The sequence below is a fragment of the Rousettus aegyptiacus genome, unplaced genomic scaffold, assembly GCF_014176215.1.
Source record: "Rousettus aegyptiacus isolate mRouAeg1 unplaced genomic scaffold, mRouAeg1.p scaffold_m13_p_16, whole genome shotgun sequence".
NCBI classification, from domain to species: Eukaryota; Metazoa; Chordata; class Mammalia; order Chiroptera; family Pteropodidae; genus Rousettus; species Rousettus aegyptiacus.
The window spans coordinates 13,635,962-13,656,751 of NW_023416291.1; the positions used below are offsets into that span (position 1 = coordinate 13,635,962).

At 38.2% G+C, this 20,790-nt stretch overlaps 1 protein-coding gene across 1 annotated transcript in view; it reads right to left on the minus strand.

Annotated features, from left to right (window-relative positions):
- Window positions 1–13,959: 13,959 nt before the first annotated feature.
- Window positions 13,960–20,790, minus strand: part of ANAPC10 (anaphase promoting complex subunit 10) — a 246,919-nt gene continuing 240,088 nt past the window's right edge. The window contains exon 6 of the mRNA XM_036233529.1: window positions 13,960–18,874. The gene's annotated coding sequence lies outside the window, so the exon portion shown is untranslated. The remainder of the gene's footprint in view (window positions 18,875–20,790) is intronic.

A 20,790-nucleotide genomic window follows, 5' to 3' on the forward strand; every position in this document is an offset into this window, starting at 1 on the left:
GAGTCAAGAGCTATCTAACATGTAGAATTCACAGGATATCATGAATGATTGGATATAATGGGAGAGAAATGGAGGCATCAAAGACAACTCCACGCTCTGGCCTGTGCAACTGACATCATTAATCAAATAGCTTCGGTGCTCTTTTGAAATAGATCCTATATTCTCTCCTAGTTCTCCTGCAGTCAAGCTAGTTCAGGACCTTACTGCCTCCCCATGACTTCTTTAAGAGCTTCTAACTGGTACTCACTCTCTTCTGTCTTTCAACCTGCTGTACACATCACTCAGTGCAATCTTTAACATCTTCAGAACTCTGCTATTGCTTATAATAATACCATGTTAACTCCTTCACCTGGTGTGCCAAGAACTCATCGATTAGATCACAAACTCAAGCTTCAAAAAGATTTTTCACGCATCCTAACTATAAAGAAGAATATTGCTACATTGGACCTCATAAAATTAAGAACTTTTCTTCATCAAAAGCATCTTTAAGAGACTGAAAAGATAATCTACATAATGGGAAAAGAAGTTTATAACATTCAAATGGTTCATATCCAGAGTACATAAAAAATTCCAAATCAGTTTGAGAAAGATAGAAAATTGGAAATAATTTTGAAAAAGAAATTTATACAAAAATAACCAAATGGTCGGTAAGCATAAAAAAGCACTCAACCTCATTTGTCATTAGAAGTAAATTAACACCGCATAACAAAACCAAAAGTTAGTAAGGACAAAGGGCAACTTAGACTCTCATACACTGAGTGTATAAGTTAATGGCATCACTTTAGAAAACTATTTAGCAATATTTACTAAAGTCAAACACGCCGTTTAACTCAGGAGTTCAATTTTTAGAAATACGTCTAATAGAAGAAATATACCTAATGTACCTAATAGAAGAGCATATACGAGTATAAAAAGGTATGTACGAGAACGTTCATAGTAGCACGCTTTAGAATAACTAACACTACAAAGATGCTAAATGTTCACCGACAGTTAGAATGCTATACAACAATGGAGATGAGCAAACTGCTACTATCACACACAATGTTCCCAGAATGACAGAATCACCTAACTATGCACTTGTCAGAATGCATCCCCACTGTTAAATGCACGTGACTGTACTGCTATTGGTGTAACAAACTGTCCTTGTTTCTGATCCAGAAGTGTCATATTTCTGCCAGCAACTAAGGCAGGATAACTTGTTAGTTTGCTACTAGGGTAAAATCTGAGACTTTACACTTCTTGACATTGAATTTCCATGAAAATTACAACATAAATCTTACTTCGTTTCAGATGCACCATATGTGTGCTTCATTTATTGCATGCAGAAGGAGATAATCTTCCAGGTCTGTTCACTACAAACATCCTCGACAAGATACACTCCAAAATAGGAACTCAGTGCCTCTGCCCTCCAGATCTACAATGCAAGAAATCCAGGGAGAATCATGACTCTGTCAGTAGAGAAAGAACTATCCAAATATTTATTGAGTAGCTAGCTACTTCTTGTCTACTAGAAACAATCTTATATTGCCCTCTTAAACTTATGATAGCATCAATATTTAGAGCTATTGTAAAACAGAGGATTGTTGATAGAGCATTTTGAAGATTAATTATTTCAGAATAGAGTTCACATGGTGGAGGGACGACAGCTTTCAAGTACTGAGTCAGGATTTCCACAGCCCCTTCTTCCAAATTCTTAGCTATAGTCCGCCCATATTATAATGAGATATCGATCATATTTTGAACCTTTTGCCTCAAATTCAGTCATTGAAGGGGGCTGGCACTATTTCCTCTAGCTTGTAAAGGAAGTTTCAGATAAAAAGCGACAGTGACTATATCAGTCGCTGAGTATATAATAAGAGTAAAGTATGGTCACTCCCCTTCATTAATAGAAATGGAGACAAAAAGAACAAAAAAATGCAAAACAAGGCGTGAGAAGCATGGTTGTGATCAGAAAAGCGACAACACAAATGAGGAATCATCAAGTCATACTTTTACGTTAACACTTTTATGTTAACAAAGCCATTATCCTTAGGAAGCAGCAAAGGAAAGCAGCAAAAGCAGCAGTTGGTATTTCATAAATAAAATATTAAAAATTCCCAGCAAGCAAAATTAAATGTAATTAAATAAAATGGCTTCGCTAGAACAGGACTTTGTGGCTACCAGAGTAAATTTTCTCTTTGCATGTTAAAGAACTCTGTGGAAAAGAAAACAATTAAGACCTAGCTTTACTAAAGCACACGAGAATTAGTATTCTTCTTAAACTGATAGATGATTTTTTTTGTTCATTTAATAAGGAAGTTTAATAATACATCTTTTGAATGAGTTCAGTGTAAATTAACCAGAAATACATGGTCATAATCTCGTTCATAAAATAATTTAGTTTGCTCAGGGTGTTGCTAATTTAAACAAGATGACCTACCCTGCACATGACATTCTTGCGTTAAGTAGGAGATTCTTGACTAATAGCATCAGAATTTCCAAAGGATATTCAGAAGACACACACGTAGTAGCGACATTATCATAACAGGCCCCACAGCCATCACTCACCAAGACCATCCTGGTACCTCTACCCTTTCATTCAGAAAACAGCCACTGGAAGGAAAAAAAAAAAAAAGAATGACGTGGCTAAGGGAGTAGTTGGAATAAACTGCGAAAATCGGAACATGTATGTTTCTCAGAATCACCACTCTTCCCGCGTCGTCTCAGTGACTGTTTTAATTTATTATATTATTTTTGCCTTTATGTTGTCTTGAGTGAGACTCATTTCCATCTTTCCCTTTGAGTCATGCAGAATGGCTTCTAATGGGGATGATGACAACACCGGATTGAGTCATACGGTCAAGAAAGAAAGAAAAGCTGCTGCGGCCGATTATGATTTCTCCAGATGCCACGGCAGAGTGAGTTAAAGGAGCGGTGGTTGTAAATCGTAAGCGCAGATCCTCTCCTAGCAGCAATGGCAAAGCTAAACAGAGAGGATCGATGGACAGCTACATACCACGTGTTTATCGTGTGCATTACACTGTGGGGGGATGCAGAACGATCTTCCTGTCGTCGAGAAATTGGCAAACCAGTTCCAAAGACAAGCCAACAACACAGAAAATTTTTTTTAAAAAATTTACTGAGGTTCGCCAATGAGTCGTAAAGATAATTTATTGAAGGGACGATAGAGATTTAAATTAGTATACCAAATCAGAGTCTACAAAATTTTCACCGGCATAGCCTTATTTAATCTTGACAATCAGAGAAACTGGTGTTATTTATCTCTCTTTTACAGATCAGGGTCCAATGGCTCAGCAAATCAAAATGTCACTTTCTCACGGTCACAGTAATAAGGTGGCCGCTCTGACATGTTTGCTCTTACAAGGTCATCTGGTTACATTGTGCTATGTTTACATGGAACTGAGATTCTGAAGGCTGGCTGAGGCCATGAGTTGGTGTGATCTCTCTTGATGGGTGTAAGTATTGCCACAGTCAAATAACTGGAAAAGAAGCGGGTTCCCCAACAAGAACCGAGAATCCTGGCTTTTGACCCATAGGAGAAGAAACGTTTATTTGGGGGGAGCCCTGCCATCTTGATCCTATTCTTCGAGGAGGATAGAGACTCCGGATAATTCATATAAAACATGCCTACCGTAAAGTGGCTGGTCAGGAGCTCAAATGGGACAGAACCAACCAGACCCAGAGGGCAAACAACATTTTTTAAGCTTTACCATCTCTATTCATGGTAATATTCTCTAGGTTGGTTGGTCGATTTTCTCTTTTTACCTTCTCCCAACCCTAACCTTCAACATCCCAACTAAATATGCTTTTCATCTCTCAGGGGAATTCCAGAGAACACAGGGGAGTCACGCATCCCATCTCTGTATTCCTGAGACATTTTTGATGGTAAAGGTGGTGATATCTTAGGTAGCTGGCTCTACCTGGTGTTCTTGAAGCAAAAATCTCTCAAGTAGTGACCATAGGGTGGTTGAGATAACTTTGCTATTAGGGAAGGCAGTGCTTTCCTAACTGTCAGATAGACTAGCAAATAACACAGTGGGAGTCGCAATCTTCAGTCCTCTGCCTTTTAACGGGATTGTTCTTTTTACTACCACACTCTCCCGAACACAGATGGGGAACAACGTGTAACAGTACTTCAGTACTTTTCATGAGGTGGGGACATGACTAATGAGTTAACATTCCCCGGGAATAAGTTCACACTCATCAAGGGAATTCTTGACCCACTGAATAAATCTACTTGAATGTAATCAGAGAAGTAAGAAAATAATTAGAATGTCCTGACCCCACAGACACCCAACAAGGTGAGTCTCAAGATGGCAATAGTCAAAAGTATTAAATGCTGAATTTACTCATGCTTCTTTTTTTCAAAGTGCTCATCTCTTTTGTGTCTCTCAATCTTATGTCCTCCACTAAAAGGAGACCTTGGAGTTAAAAACTCCCCACCACCCAATCATCACATCCAATGGCCACTTGGTATATAGTGTGATTATAGAGACATTCTACAGTTCATCCATATGCATCAAGTCTTTTCACAGCTACAGCTATACGCCATTCATAGTCGTTGACTAAGACATGTTAATGCAGTCCCCTGTGTCTTCAGTCTTTTCAAGAAGTTTTGCAACTGCTATGCTTGAAATGACTAATCTCTCAAGAACTTTGGGTTTGCCTCCATCAGTATTTCACTGAGAACTAAATTTTAAATTTGTCAGTGTTGTAACTGCTGAGCTGTTCTTTAGCAAATGTGACAGGAACAGATATATTGCACAGTTTGAAACCAATGACTAATATAAAATTATGGAGTATTTATGCAAGACGTCACTTCACATTAGCAGAAATATTTGAGGTTGAACCTACCTTAAATACACTTATAAAAACCGTAATAATTTACTCAAAGACATTTGTTTTCCACAAGTAACTCTGCTTTGCTTCTCCAGATAAAGATGACCTAAAAAATAAGAATAAATTTTAAAAATTGTTTTAAAAACTGTTTTAAAAGGGCATTTAGGTTATAAAATTACAAGATGATTTTGTCTTGCGGCTTATAAACTGGTTATGAGGGCAATTCCAAGAAAATAACTTTAAATTCTGTATGCTAAGGAAGTACCAGGAGAGTAGGTGTCTAGTTTTCCAGGGTGACTATTTTCAAGGGTATGATACCAACTTTCTTTTATAGGTTTTGAAGTGTCTGTTTAAAAACTGACCTTTCTATTTAAAAATTATACATACTCATCGTTCAAATGAAATATACTCGGAAGTGTCAACAATTTTATTGGCTTCAAAGCAATACAATTTTTAAAAATACACTAAAGTATTATCAGTTTTTGTCTTGGGATGGGGATTATTGTGATTTTTGTGGTTTTCTGTATTTTCCACATATTCTACATTGATAATATATTCCTTTCATAATCATAAAAAAATTTTTAAATTATTTGTAAAGTAAGCTTACTCACAATGTACTCTGGGGATGTTAAGTTGTACCATGTTTCTTTCTGAGAAAACCCAAAATTTCCTTTCAAAAGGAAAAAATAAGGTTTATATAAGAATTATATAACCAGACTTTGGTTGGCACTCCATTGAAAGAATTTTCTTGGAGTGACTTTTATGATCCAAAATATTAATTCAGCACACTTCAATTTTCTCTGCTCTGGGTGGTGCGTTAATTTCCTCTCATTGACTTCCAGGGAGTTCTGTGCGTGATCAAGCTATCCGAGGACTGGAGCCGTAACCTGGCCTGGCAGGCATCCAGAATCTTCTGTCATGGCTCTCTTCATGGTATGCATAGCACAGAATCCTTTTTGGCCAGGAAAGCATCTGTTTATTAAATTTTCCTTGAAATGCCTCCGGGTTTAACTCAAGGAAGACTTCTTTAGAGAAAAAGTATGCAGGGGGTTTTCATAACACAAAACAGTTGAGAAAACGGAAAGGCTTTACATATCCATTTGCTTCTCTCATTCAGGGTAATGTTACTTGTTCAGTTTGGGACATAGACAAGCCTCTTTTTTTATTCTTTTTAGGGCTCTTTTTAAATGGGTATTCATTAAAGAATATCCTACATGTTCGTAATTAAAAAAAAAACAGCTTTTTATCATCTTGGGGACTTTGCTCTTCATTCCTATTGATACTGGCTCTGCTGGTTCAAGTAACAACATAAAACCTGATTTAGCAGTAAATATTGATGAATAAAAGTTAAAAGTTGGATTCTTCTGATTTTTATCATCTCTCCCCTAGCTCCATAGTAACTATTACTAGGGAGTCAATAAGCTCTACTTCTCTAAATACATGATTTGATATTTTGCTTTCTAACATATATTGTATTATCAGCATGACACTGGACTAAATATAAAAATCTGATTTTGCCAATGGATATTAATTTAGTAAGGAAGGAAAAGTAAAATAAAAATGTTTCCCATGTGGATTATGATTAGATAATTAGCCACTAAGCTTTACTTGACTATATTTTTTTTAAGGGCACCTCATCTCCATTTTATTTTCTTTATGCTAGTGGGCATCAACCTCCATCTAAATAACAAGGATGAACTAGTGTTAGCTAAGAAAGCATAAGCAGCCTGGGGCGTCTTTCACACTTTTGTGTGAATCTCTTCCCTGAACATAAAATGGACCTGTGACTTACTTCTAACCAACAGAATACATCAAAGGCACGGGATGTGTATGATTACACGTACATGATTACGTTGTACAAGACTGTAATGGTCGTCTTGAGAGGACACCTTCTCTCTCTAGCTGGCCATGAAGAAGTGGCTGCCGTGTTGTGAGCACGCTCATGTCGAGCACCACGGGATAAGCAGCTGAAGGGGGCTTCTGGTTAGCAGTCAACAAGAAACCCAAGCTTTCATTCCAACGGCCCGTAAGAAACGGAAGCTGCCAACAACCACATGAGCTCGAAAGCAGGTCCTTCCCCAGGCCTGCCTTAGTTGGGCCTGGAGCCCCGGCCAACATTTTCACAGCATCAAGAGCCCCTGAAGCTGATCCTGTACTCCCAACTCATAGAAACTATGAGATATAATATATGTGTTTTATTTGAAGCTGCTAAGTTTGGGATGATATTCTTTAAAAGCATATATTATAATAGAAGAGGAGGTAGACAAAGAGAGGAATGTCAAAACTTAGGTGACAATAAAGCACGGGGTACTATTTTAGGAGGAGGGAAAGAAGGTGCAGGGAGGGAGGGGTCAGTGGAGATGAGGACAATATAGAGAAACAGGATGAATTGTCTGTTCCACAATGACCAAGAAGTTATATATGCAATAAACTTCAGACTTTAAAGACAATGGTAAAAGCAGATACAGAGAACTCTTCGCGGAGCGTATACAGAAAGATGTGATCTCAGACTGATAATGAGAGAATGAACACAATGCTGGACATCTGTGTTTAGGATAAAACAGGCATCAAAGTCCAGCTCTTTTGAAAGCACCACAGTGAACTGATTGAGCATGGTCTTTGGACACGTCTGTGTTTGTACCGTAGCTCTGTGATTTACTAGCCCTGTGGCCATGGGAAATCTGCGTCAATTCACTGGGGTTTTGTTTTTTATATGTAAAATGTATTTATTTCATTGTAGGTTTGCTATAAACGATTAAATGAGATGATAGATGCAAAATAAGGGCTTAAATAGAGCTCTTTCTACTGGCTTTTCACACAAGAAACTTCACAGAAATAATTGATCGAGTGGATTCAAAGACTAGAAGGAAATATCACACAGGTGGTTGAAGAAAGAAAGAGCTTAGAAGAACCTATATGAAGAAAATAGACACTGGTTTATGCAAATAGAATAGCACAAAGGGAATTGAGAAAGGCATTACGTCCCAGAAGAGATGAAGAAAGAGAAAAACGTTAGCTTTAAAAGAAACGAGATAAGGCTGGATTACAAACTTATAGAATGCAACATTGAATTTCAGAAGTATGATCTCATTTCTCCCCTGAGGAGATACTAAATCGATATCCTTACCTCACAAGATCAACATATTTTTAAGGATTTTTTTTTTTTTTTTTTTTTCCTGTGAGTGAAGACTTTATTTTAGGACTATTTCCATGTGCAGTGCTGGCCTTTGGGTTGATCTCACATGCAAAGCCTCTCACTTTTTCAGGATGAACATAAAACTATTCTTCCTCAGGTGCATATTAATCATGTTAAGCTATTCTTTAAAAGCAATAAACAATGCACATATGGTGATTAGGAGAGAATTATTTTTCATAGGAAAATAAAGTCAGGCTCCATATGTTTTGGATTCATGCTCCCAAAAATAAACCCACAATTCTCCATTCCTTTACCAAAAAGGGAAAAATAATCATCTGTTTTAAAGGATATGGAATCCTGACATTTCGGTTAATTTACACTTATAACTATCCAGATATAATTCAAAAACTAGTTAATACTTCAGAATATATATTTCAGGTATTTTAAACAGAAAAATCACATTTTATGTAAAGTAAACAAACCAAACACCAAGCACCAATCTTGACAAACCTATGGTTTTATAAAATACAAATAGATTTTGAAGTTAGAAAGCTTTCTCTTATGTCCAATATTTATTCTAAATTTATGCATGTAAAAATATCTGTAATGTCTACAAAATGCCCAGGTGTTTACAATTGTTAATAAATGAAAATGTTTGCAGAACTTCAGGCCTTCAGGCAGGACATAAAATTTAGACATATTTCCAACAAAGAACTGAAGAACTTCTTTATAAGTAAGCTATTCGTTTTGAAAATAAATGGATACATGCAATTCATGAATTTTAGAATAAGGCAGAATCTGTGGTCTCAAACCACACCACACAAATAATTTTTAAATTATATCACATTCTATCAAATCAGATATATTGTTGCCTTAGATGCAATGGTTTCTTTGGTCCTAAAATTTAATGACTAAATTTTTGTTTTAGTTTGTCAGAACATTCTTTCACAAATATATCTCTCCCCTTCCAGACCAAAAAACCACAAGACTATTGCAAATCCACATTTTTAACTACACGATAAAGGTTTTTATAACATGACATTTTTTTCAGGACAATTACTTATAAGACAAATAATGATTTAAACATTTATTTGAAAACATTTAAATGAGCATATATTTAGGTTTGATCTAACTAGTTTCATATTGTATTTATCTTTTATATTTTAAAGAAATGTTTTGTCAGATCATCAAATTGCCAACATTATACACAGTTTAGTATCTTTGGGGATTACTTCTATATCTTGATTAAGGTATCCTGTTTTGAATAAATAAGTTTTAGCATTTTTACATTACACTTGAATTAAACACATCTAGGAATAGAACATGCTTTCATTCAATCATTAACAAACGTTCATTTGCATATGTTGTTTTGGTGGCTTAGTTGCCAAACATTTAGTTAAATGATAAATAGGTACTCATTGAGGAATTAAACTTTCTTACAGGGTGGTCTTGATATGAGTCAAAGCCAGAAAATTAATGCTTAGTTTCCAAAACACCTAATGCACACAAAAGTAATTAATTCTATAGCTGTGTGGGCCTTCAATTCTGTTAATTTATAATGTCTTCCATATTTTATTAATTGTTTACATAGTTAAGGTACTATACTTTCTCACATCATTTACGTAGGGTTGAGATAAAAATGAGTTAATTTACTTGATGTAACCATTAATTACTGAGTCATCTCAGTTGTGATCGTTCTGTTTATGAGGTAATTTCATGATGCAGACTGTTTTCCATTATTTTATAATTAAGTATCATTTCTGCACACCCTCCGGTCCCATTAGCTCACCCTTCCAATTCCATTGAGGGAAAATGTATTAGAAAATTACACCATTGCTGCTGATTCAGGTATGATAAGAATTTGACATTTACCAAGAAAAAAATCTAGCATATGCTATAAAAATTGCGGTTTAAGTCACTCCCATTAAATATGGCTATTTTTTTTAAAAAAAATTAAGTTTGAAAATGAGAAAACTCAATTCAACCCAAATCAGTCCCTCTCGCTAACAACTCTAGTCAATGAGCAAAGAGCAAGTGAGTTGGAGATGTTCAGTAGCTCTGCAACAGTGTCTTGGAGGCTCAAAGACACATATGAGATGTGGGGCTGGCCACACAAAAGGGACTCAGTGATGGTGGCCCATCACAGTCCCTGAAACTGTGGCCAGGGGTGGTGAATGTTGCAGATAGACTCCATCTGATTCAGACATGATTCCATCTTTCCATCACGATTCGGACATGATTAAAGACCAGTTGTAGATAACTGAGGAAAGGCCAACTGTCTGTAAGGAAACTCGTGTAAATGCCATCTGATAATCAGTGCTGCTGTTCTTAGGGAATTTATATCTAGCAATAAAATTTTATTCAGTTGAACTGAATAAATAAATAAAATATGTTAAGTATGAGGAATAAGGCATAATTAATACATGGTCTTTAAAAGTTTTATAGTGAATTATATATAACATAAGAATAATAAATTATGAATAAATTAAATATAAATAAAATTAAAATAAATTAATTGTAGAATCACAATTCTATTTCATATGTGTTAATGAATTAAATTGTAGTTATTTACATCTACATAGTAACTTTAAGAGAAAATATCATGCGAAGGAATCTTGAAAAAGCAACACAACCTAAAATGGTAACTATATGAGGTGATAGATTTACGATTGTGGTTATCATTTCACAGCATACATTAAATGCTCACTTAACACCACTGATATATTCTTGGAAACTATGACTTTAAGTGAAACAATTTTTCCATAGGCTAATTTGATAAAATAGTTAAGTTCCCACAGCATATTGCTGGTCACAAAAACCTCACCAAACTTCCAAATAAAGACCCAAAATACTTCTAATATTAAGTATCGACATAAATGTGAGCTATCCACATATTCAAGAGAGATTAATAAAAAACCGATAAGATCATTATTTGCCATTGCTTTTAGTGCCAGTTCAAGATTACAAAGCGAACATATGAATTATCCCCTCTCAGTCCTATGATCCCATTAAAATAAAAATACACCAATTTAAAAGTGGAGCGGTAAACACAGGGCAATGAGAAGAACAGATTCGGAGTTTATGAATGGATGAACTATTTCAGCATAGTCCTAGAAGATGAGGAGTGAATGGAGGAGTAAAACAGGCTAGAAGACACAACCCGGAGTAGATATGAAGAGGCTATGGCTGAGGAAGGGGCTGTTCCGCCTTTCAGGATTTGGGAGGGGTTGTAGACTCAAGGATGCCAAGTGTGATGGGCAGCAGAGCACAGCGCAGAGCTGAGAACAGAAGCAGTTATTGGAAGTCTGCTGCTGATTTCCCCATTCTTATAATCAGAACTCACAGCAGCCAGGTGTTACCCTCCAGGCAAAACAAAACAAAACAAAAAAAAATAGAAGAACGGTTTGTTTGTGTGTTTTCTAAATAAATTTAACACACTGTCTGGTATAAACAAAAGAAGTAACTGTTGCAGTTGGAGCATGAGGAAAAGAACATTCTGAGAGTCAGTGTTCCCCCACCCCACCCGCACCCCCAGGCAATGGCAGAGCAGGAAAGGAGACCTGGGCTTGGCTCTAGAGACAAAAGGTGGTGGACAGAGCCCAAAGGGCTTGATGTAAAGAGAAATGGAGCTAGGATCACTACTCATAATGAAGGGCAAACATGAAAAATGGCCGAAATAAACTCCCGCCAACTACTTCGTGAGGGTACAGATTATATGAAGCTATAGGTCTAAGGAGGTACAAAGACACAAACTTAGGCTGACAATAAGAAACCGAAATCAATCCCCCACTGACTTGGTGACTAAGCCTGTTATATCCTAAATTTTTAAAGAAATCGAGTTGATTATCAAAAAACCTCACATGCGCACACAAAAGATATTGTAAGACTTCTGCTTCTGGCCAAGATGGAGTAACAGGAACCAGATTTATCGTGCCATTTGAAACAACTCAGCAGTTAATAGTATATTATAACAATGAGCACTAAAAAACTGGACAAGGTTTTCAGGCATTGCACATAATTAAGTGAGCAGAGGGCACTGATCCCTGAGAGAGGGAAAACAAATAAGGTGAACCCTGTCATTGTTCCGGCTTACTGCCCACACGGACTTTTCAGGCTGTGGTACAGGAAGGGGGAACCCAAACAGAACCAGGCAGTAGCCTTGAGTTGAAGAGAGATGGATGAGATCTAGATAGGCCAAGAACTGAAGTTCAAAAAGCAGAGTCCCGTAGAGAAGATGGCTGCACAGAGAAATTGCTATGGAGATCCACAGAGGACACCCTCACGATTTCAGCTGAGTATGTGGGAGTGTATGACTGTGAAGAAATTACTGGAGGAGAAGAAAAGAACCACTTGAAAGGAGCAGATATTCAGAGCTCAGACAGGTGCAAGGATACTTCGTGTTCCAAACAGCCAGAGGGAAAAACCTCGTAATTCAAGGAAAATGGGGTAGAGCACCTGTGGATTGCTTCAGTAGTGGAGAAAATTAGCCTTAGATTAAAGGTGACTCTGGTTTCACCTACCGGGGTTTACCAGCAGGCTTGAAAAGATCAAACTGTTACCAAGGAATTTAACTGCACTCCAGAGCAAAACTCAAAAATATTCACAGGAAAATAATTTTAAGCATCTAACGAGGTAAAAATCTCAATGTCTGGAATTTAATAATAAACTATCAGGCATACAAAGAAGTAGAATAATATAAACCATAATGAGGAGAAAAATCAATGAATGAACATAGCTTCAAAACTGGCATAGGTGATAAAATTGTCAGGCAAGGGCATTAAAACAGTTATTTTAACTATATTCCATATGTTCAAGAATATAGAGGGAAGAGTGAGCAGGTAAAGTACATACTTGAAAGATTTTTAAAAGACCCAGATCAAACTTTTTGAGATAAAAAAGAAATGCAATGCTTAACATAAAAACAAAAAACAAAAAGCAAAAAACTGGGTTTGTATAAACATCAGATTAGATGATGTAGATTTAAAGATTAGTGAACTTAAAGATCTAGAAACTATCTAAAATAAAATACAGAGAGAATAAAGAGTTAAAAAAATGAAGAGGTTTTCAGTGAGCTGTGGAGCACCTTCAAATGGACTAATATACATATAATTAGAGTCCCTAAAGGAGGAGAAAAAATTGAAGTCATAATGCTAAAAATTTTCCAAATTTGATGAAATCTACAAACCTACAAATTCAAGAAGCTCAATGAAGCCACAGCACAAGAGACAAGAAACTACAACAAGGTATATTAGAATTAAAGGGCTTAAACCCACTGATAAAGGGAAATGTGACAAGCAACCAAGGGGGAAAATGCACGTTATTTACAAAGGAACAAAATAAAAATGTGAGAAAGTTCTCACTGGAAAACAGTGGAGCAGTATCTTTAAAGTACTAGGGCAAGGAGGAGAATCTCTGTCAAACTAAAATTCTATACCCAGCAAAAACATCTCTCAAAAACAAAATCAAAATAAGGATTTTTTTTTTTTTTTCAGAAATATCTAAGCTGAAAATGAAGTCACCAATATTATTAGGCCTTACTACAAGAATTGGTAACACATGTTCGGGGCAGAAGGAAAATTCTATACTAAGGAATGAAGAACACCAGAAATGGTAAGTATGTATGTAAATATTAACAACTTTTGTTTTTTCTTTTAAGTCTCTCTAAAACAAAAATATCTGTCTAAAGAAAAAATAACAATACACACTGAAGTTTATAACATATGGGGAGCATATGTACAAGGCTGACAGGAAGAAATGAAAGTATACCGTTAAAGTTTTTATATTATACATGAAGTGGTATAATATTAACTGAAGATACACTATGATAAGATAAAAATATTCTAAAATTTAAAGCACATACAAAAAAGAAGTTATAGCTAATAAGCTAATAACAAATAAAAAGTGGAATACCTAAAAATATTCCAAAAGAAAAAGAATTAAAAGGGAATAAACAATAAATGGAATAAAACAAATAAAAAGATGATGAATTTTAAACTCAATTGGGTCAATAATCACATCAAATGTAAAAGGTCTAAACGCCTCAATTAAAAGTTATAAACTGTCACATTGGCAAAAATAAGCAACACTCAACTATATGCTGTCTCCTATAAATTCCCTTTAAATATAAAGACAGAAATAAATTAAAAGTAAAAGGATGAAAAAATATGTTAGCACTAATCCAAAGAAAGAGTGATTGTATTAATAACAGAGTAGATTTTACAGCAAAGATTATTAGTAAGGATAAGGAAGGACATTTCATAAAGACCAAAGGGGCAATGCATCAGTTAGACATAACAATCCTAAATGCTTATGCACCCAATTGACACCGCATGAAAATATTTTAGACAAAGACTATAGAGCTGCAAAAAGAAACAGAATAATCATACGAGAGTTAGAGATGTCAATATTCCTCTCTCTCAATAATTGATAGAACGAGTAGACAATCAACAGAAAGACAAGAGACTGAACAATACCATCTACCAAATCCACCTAACCATTTATAGAACATTCCACCCCAAAACAGCAAACCATACATTCTTTTCAATTGTACACAGAATCTTTACCAAGATAGACCATTTTCCTCTCAAAAAATGTAAAAAAATAAAAATAAAAAAAAAATTCATACACATTATAGTCTCTGACTGCAATGGAATTAAATTAGAATCAATAACGGGTTTCAAAAAAGTCTTCCAAGTGTTTCAAAACTAAATAAAACACTTTTAAAAACTTATGAGAAATAAGAACTGAAAGGGTAAATTAGAAAATATTTGGAACTGAATAAAACTGAAAACGCAACATTTAAAAAGTTGTCAGATGTGGCAGAAGCAATACTAACGAGAAAATGTAGAGTACACGTGCCTTCATTAGAAAAAGAGAGTGGTCCCAATGTTCCCAGGTTCCATCATAAAAAACTAGTAAAATCAGAGCAAACGAAACCCAGAGTAGGCAGAAGAGAATGAACAATAAAGGTCAGAGGGGAAATCAATTAAATAAAAAACAAAAACAATAGAGAAAAATCAATGAGACCACAAGCTGGTTCTGTGAGAAAATCAATAAAATTGATAAAACTTCCAGCCACAGTGAGCAGAAAATGAGACAAAAGACATGAATTACCAGTATCATTACTATAGAGTCTATAGAATAACAGGATAACAAAGCAATGTTATGAAGAACTTCTGTCAACAGATGAAAGGAACAATTTCCTTGAAAAATGTAGAATGCTATAAAGTTTGCTAGGCTGCTAAAGGTTCATAGTGGCTCATTCTCCAGAGAATTGTTCTTGGCACAGTGGAGATGGCTACTTGGGGCTTTGTGGCTCCTAGGGGGCCACCCACAAAGGATAACCCACTAGTACATGGGTTAGAAAACCAGTCCACCTCACCCTACTCTCATCTCAAGTCAGGACCAGTTCTGTACTGCAGTTATTCTTGTGGTCCTACGGAGTCAGGCTAAAGCTAGGCTTCCAGCTTACATCCCTAGCTTCATCCTTACCTGGATTTCTCCCCTGCCTTATCCTGCTTCCTAGAGTACTCTTTCAATAAATCACTTGCCCAAGGTTCCATGTTTTGGACTCTGCTTACTGACAACCTGACCTAGAACAGGGGGGAAGAGGGAAGCTGGAGGGTAAAACCACGACGGAAGGGACTTGCTTCTTCCTCTCGCCTTGCCGTTCCTGTCTGCATCTCCCTGGAAGGGACCCCTTATCTTGTCTTATGGGTCAAATCGTGTAAACCCCCCCACTTCCCACCAAAAAAGATGATAAAGTTCTAACTTTTAGTATTGGTGAATGTGACCTTATTTGAAAATGAGGTCTTTGCAGTTAAGATGAGACAAGTCTTAATCCACTATGACTGGTGTCTTTATAACCAGGAGAAATGTGGACAGAGAGACAGACAGGCTCAGAGGGACTGTGGTGTGGAGACACAGAGAGGCTCCATCTGCTAACGAAGGAAAGGAACCCCTCAGGCTACCAGGACTAGGAGAGAGGCCGGAGCAGGTTCCCCCTCAAATCTCTCAGAGGGAACCAACCCTGCCTACATTTTGGCTTCAGACTTCTGGCCTCCAGAGTTGTGAGAGAATACATTTCTGTTGCTTTAAGCCACCTAGTTGGTGGTACATTTTATGGCCCAGGAAACTAATACATTCTGTTAGTGGCAGTTGGTTCCAGGCTCCAGTGTCCTTCCAGCATGCCCAGAATCAACTCATTTCACCATCTTGGGGGCCCCGCTGGGCAGCAGCCCCTAATCAGCAGTTATGCCGGGGCCTCCCACCAGCGTCCAGGTCCTGTTAGCCCTGACTCCCATTGTGCCCCACGCCTTATATTTGCTCCAATTCTTTATATTTAATTTGCTCTAAGGAGCAGTTTCTTTATCTCTGACAAGACCCCCGAGTGAGCACCGTTTCATTCTGAATAAAAGCCATAGTCGACAATGCAGCCTACAAGATGCTATGCTATCCAGATCCCTGGCTCCTTCTCTGCCCTCATTCTTGTCATTTCCTCTGTCACCTACTCTGCCCTAGCCACATGGTGTCTTTGCTAATCCTTAAACACACCGAGCATGCTTGCCTCCTGGCCTTTGACTTGTCGCCTGTGCTTGCAGACATCCACGTGCATGTGGCTTGCCGCTTCAAGTTTCGGCTCAAATTTCTAAGCCCTAGTCTCCACTCATACCTCTGTAGACACCTTTCCTGACACCGCACAGTCATAAGCTGCATGACAGCGTTTCAGTTCAGTGACAGACTGCATATACAACGGTGGTCCCATAAGCTTATAATGAGGCTTAAAAATTCCCATCGCCTAGTGACGTCATAGCTGTCTTCACGTGTCATAAGGTCAGTAGGAACACATGCATTACTTGCATGATCATGGCGATGCTGGTGTAAACAAACCCACTGCACTGTCAGTCATATAAAAGTATGGCACATGCAATCACGTACAGTCCGTAATACTTGATAACGAAAATAAACAAGTATGTCACTGGTTTATGTATTTACCATAAGATACTTCTCATAGTTAGAGTATACTCTATTTCTAAAAAATTTTTGCTGCAAGGCCGTATGCTGTGATGCCTGCAGCAGCCTCGCACCTGTTGTATTCATCACGTCTCTTGAGTGCATCGTTTTCTCTTGTGCTTGCTTTAATCCCGTGTATTTATTCCATGGCTTTATTGACTGCCCTTCCTCTGCAGAATCACACTTTATAGCAATGTCTCCTGAAATTCCTTAGTGATAGTGCACTTTAAGTGGCATCTTCCCTTTGCTTAAGAATTTAAAATTTTTATAATCCAAACACTTCCTCCATTTCAAACCTTTAAAAAGTATGAAGTCAAACTAGATTGGCCATTTAGCAGTATTTATTGACAGGCTGTCAACTGTATGCTGAGACTTTCCAAAGAAAAACTTGTAATTCCTGTCCTTTTGGAGCTTACCATCTCATGGCTATTCAACGACTATGTGTGAAAAAAAAAAATCTCAGAGTTATCAACAGTGCACAAATGAAAACAGAAAATATATATGCTGGTTAGATGAGAGGCAATGGCTGAAGGGCTGTTCGAACCGGAACTCCTACAAATTGAGTGGAAAGCTAGGATTTAAAGATGGATGAAGATACGAAAGAAGAAAGGAAACTTGCAAAATGACAAATACATGAGTATAACTTTGTTAGTTACCTAGTGGCCTGTAGCCGTTTCTTTCTTAGTTACATGCTTTATTCTGTTTTCCCTTCAATCTATCATATTCTAATCTGAAATCAAATGCTTCTGTACTTTGACTAGTAGGATGGAGTCACTTTATAAATGCCTTCAGACTCGTCCTCAGGTCTCAGCGGAAATTTCCTTTTCACAGAGAGGCTTTTTCCAGTCACTAAGTCTGAAACGCGTGTGCCTTGTTATGCTCCATCTGGCATTTCTTTCATAGCCCCTCTTATCATAATTTACAATGGTAAGTTTGTGACCTTATCATCTGTCTTCCTTACTAGATTAACTACCTAGAGGCAGGTGTTTGCATTGTTTTTTATTACTGCACACACATATTTAATACGTACTTGTTGAAATAGAATGAGAGTCCATATTTCTGTGAAGGCCAGAAATCCATATATAAAACGGATTTCAATACCCAAAACAATTTTATTTTATACGCTTACCAAATGTGCTAACTTCCGATACATAATGTGCATCGACGTCACTAGATGTGCGTACATATTTACATATGTACATACGTAATTCACATATATGGTAACATTTGGAACTTCGCCTATTAAATTTCAATTGTGTCGAACATTTCATCTTTTACAACAAACCTAAATTGCTCAAGAGAATCTTTAATCCACCTGAGGTAAGGGATGTAATCCTGGATAGGGATGGCGTATGGGGGTGGGAAGGTCCGAGTTGCCCTTAGCCCATACAAGGTGCCTTGGGTCAAATGAGAAACAGGAGCCACACTGTCTGGGTAGACACAGCCATGCATCAAGAGACTTCTTTGTGGGTGGAGCACGGACAGGATATCGGCTCCCATTCACCACCTCGGCCAGGTGCCCTTGCTCAGGGCACAAGCACATGTAGGCGGCAGTCCCGGAGGGGCTGCTCAGTGCTGGTGGGAGCAGAAGACAGCGATCTGGCCACCTTTGGGCACCTCCATTCCTTGCTTTACAAAGATCGATTTAATTTGTCTGGCTGAGTTTGGCTGGGTAGAGGTCCCTTCTTTTCACCACTTCTGACGATTTAGCTGAAGAGGGCGATCTCCCTGATGAAAGACCATTTTTCGCGTTCAAGCGTGCAGATGGCTGGGCAGCCTCCAAGGGGCCTTTCAAAGTTTAATCTTAGGAAATAACCCAGTGTCAATTCCTGATTCCTAGAAAATTATGCTGTCAATCTGGCTGTAGGTGAGCTTTGCGATTTCCCTCTGTGAAAAACAAATTAGAAGTTAGTTCACATGTATAACACTGCTTAGTGACTATTTGGAAATTCTATCAGTGGCACTGAGAATAAGCTCACCTATCTCATCAGTGACACTATTTATTGACTGTCATAACTAACAACAGATGGAATCAATTCTAACTCCCATGTATCAATAAAGAACAAGTTTGTCTCATTTCCGTAATCCTTTATAAACTCCCTATATCTTGAAACCTAGGGTCATAGGTTATAACAGCTGCATAACTTTTTAAAACCAAAATTAATTTACCTTTAAGAATCCTTAATCAAGTACAAGCATAAGAAAGGCCTGTTTTTAAACTACTAAGATGGATTCATCACCTGGAGCCAGAGCTCAAACCACTGAAATATGATTTTTAAAGGTTTTTATTTTGGATAAAGAACATAAAACTGATATTTGGGGATAAAGCCTTGGATAGAGAAAATCAACCTAATTTGGGTCCCGGGTCCTGCTTTTTAAACTACCTAATTAGATGAGATCGTGCATGTGATTTAATCTTGATGGGATTCATCTCCAGATCTGTTTATTAACTGAGAGTTTAGAGTCTTAAAGCCCTTATAACTTTATGATTTATTTTATACTAAAATCTTCAAAGCAGGAAGAATGTCAGATAAAATGTCTGAGGATCAGAAAGACGCATTTGCCATCACGTTTATACAGAAGTCATGCGTATACACCAGCCCCTGGGAGAGATGGTTAAATTTGTTATAGGGACCCTACACTGAACTCAGGACTGGATCAAATATTCCAGCACATTCTTTTTGGTTATTCTAACCGGTCACCCTTTCTAGGAAAAACCTAGCTTCACTAGTAAAGTGAATCCAGGCCCAGGAAGTGAAACGGGCACAACGAGCCTTATCCAGTCACTGCGCCCTTAACAGCACAATCAGCGATCCATCTCCAACGTCGCCAACTTCCACATTAGCTTGGCGAAATCTATGTCCCAGAAGTAAAGCAGATCCATATATGGCAAACATTCCTCCATTGCCAAAATGGGAAAACTGCCTTATCTCCTCTTCAAAATCCATCCACCAAAAAGCATCAGCTCCCATGTTAAATACTCAGGTGGGCGGAAAGCACGTTTTGCATGCAACCCCTTGGAGGTTCGTCCTGATGCCAATTTGCAGGGATTCTGTAAACGTCAAAGCACCACTCGTGATAATATACAGATCGTTTTAGAAACACTTCTTTAGGCAGACTTTGTCTAACTGGGGAAGAGTTTCATTTATTTAGGTTCACAAGATACACAGTGCATCCCGCTTCTGGACACCCGCAAACCTGCGAGGAGTTCTCCCTCCAGAACTAATGCCTCTATATTTAGACCTCCGGGGAAATCTCCCCAGGATTTGTTGTTTTTTTTCATTTAAAATGAACGGTGACTCCTCGGCCAGCTGCTTCTCCTCTCGTCCACCTGGGGCCGGGAAACCTGCGATCCCGGGGCGGCGCCAGCGGGCCGGGCTGAGTTCCAGGGCACAGGTGGGGCCCTGGAAGGGGGCGTCCGAGGCCGGCCCGCCCAGGCTGCGGTAAGCCCTCCCGCAGGCAAACTCGGCCGCGACACCCCGGCCCACGCGCACGCGCTCGTGCCGTTTCAGTAGCGCGCAGGACCTTAGGCGAGGATGGAGACCTCTTCTCGGGACAGTCTTCAAACCATCTCAACCTACCCGGCGGCTCGCACGCAGCATCGGCGTTGTACCCCCGCCTCTAAATCAGACCCCAAGGAAGAGCTCTACCGATTCGAACTTCACATTGAAAATCACCGGGGCACAGGGGGAGTCCGTCGGGCCCGGAGCGGGAAAGGGGTCGACAAGCTCCCTCCCGCCTGCGCCAGCCCACTCGGTTCATCCTCCTCCAGGGCGAGGGGCGGGCCGGGGCCGGGGTGGGGA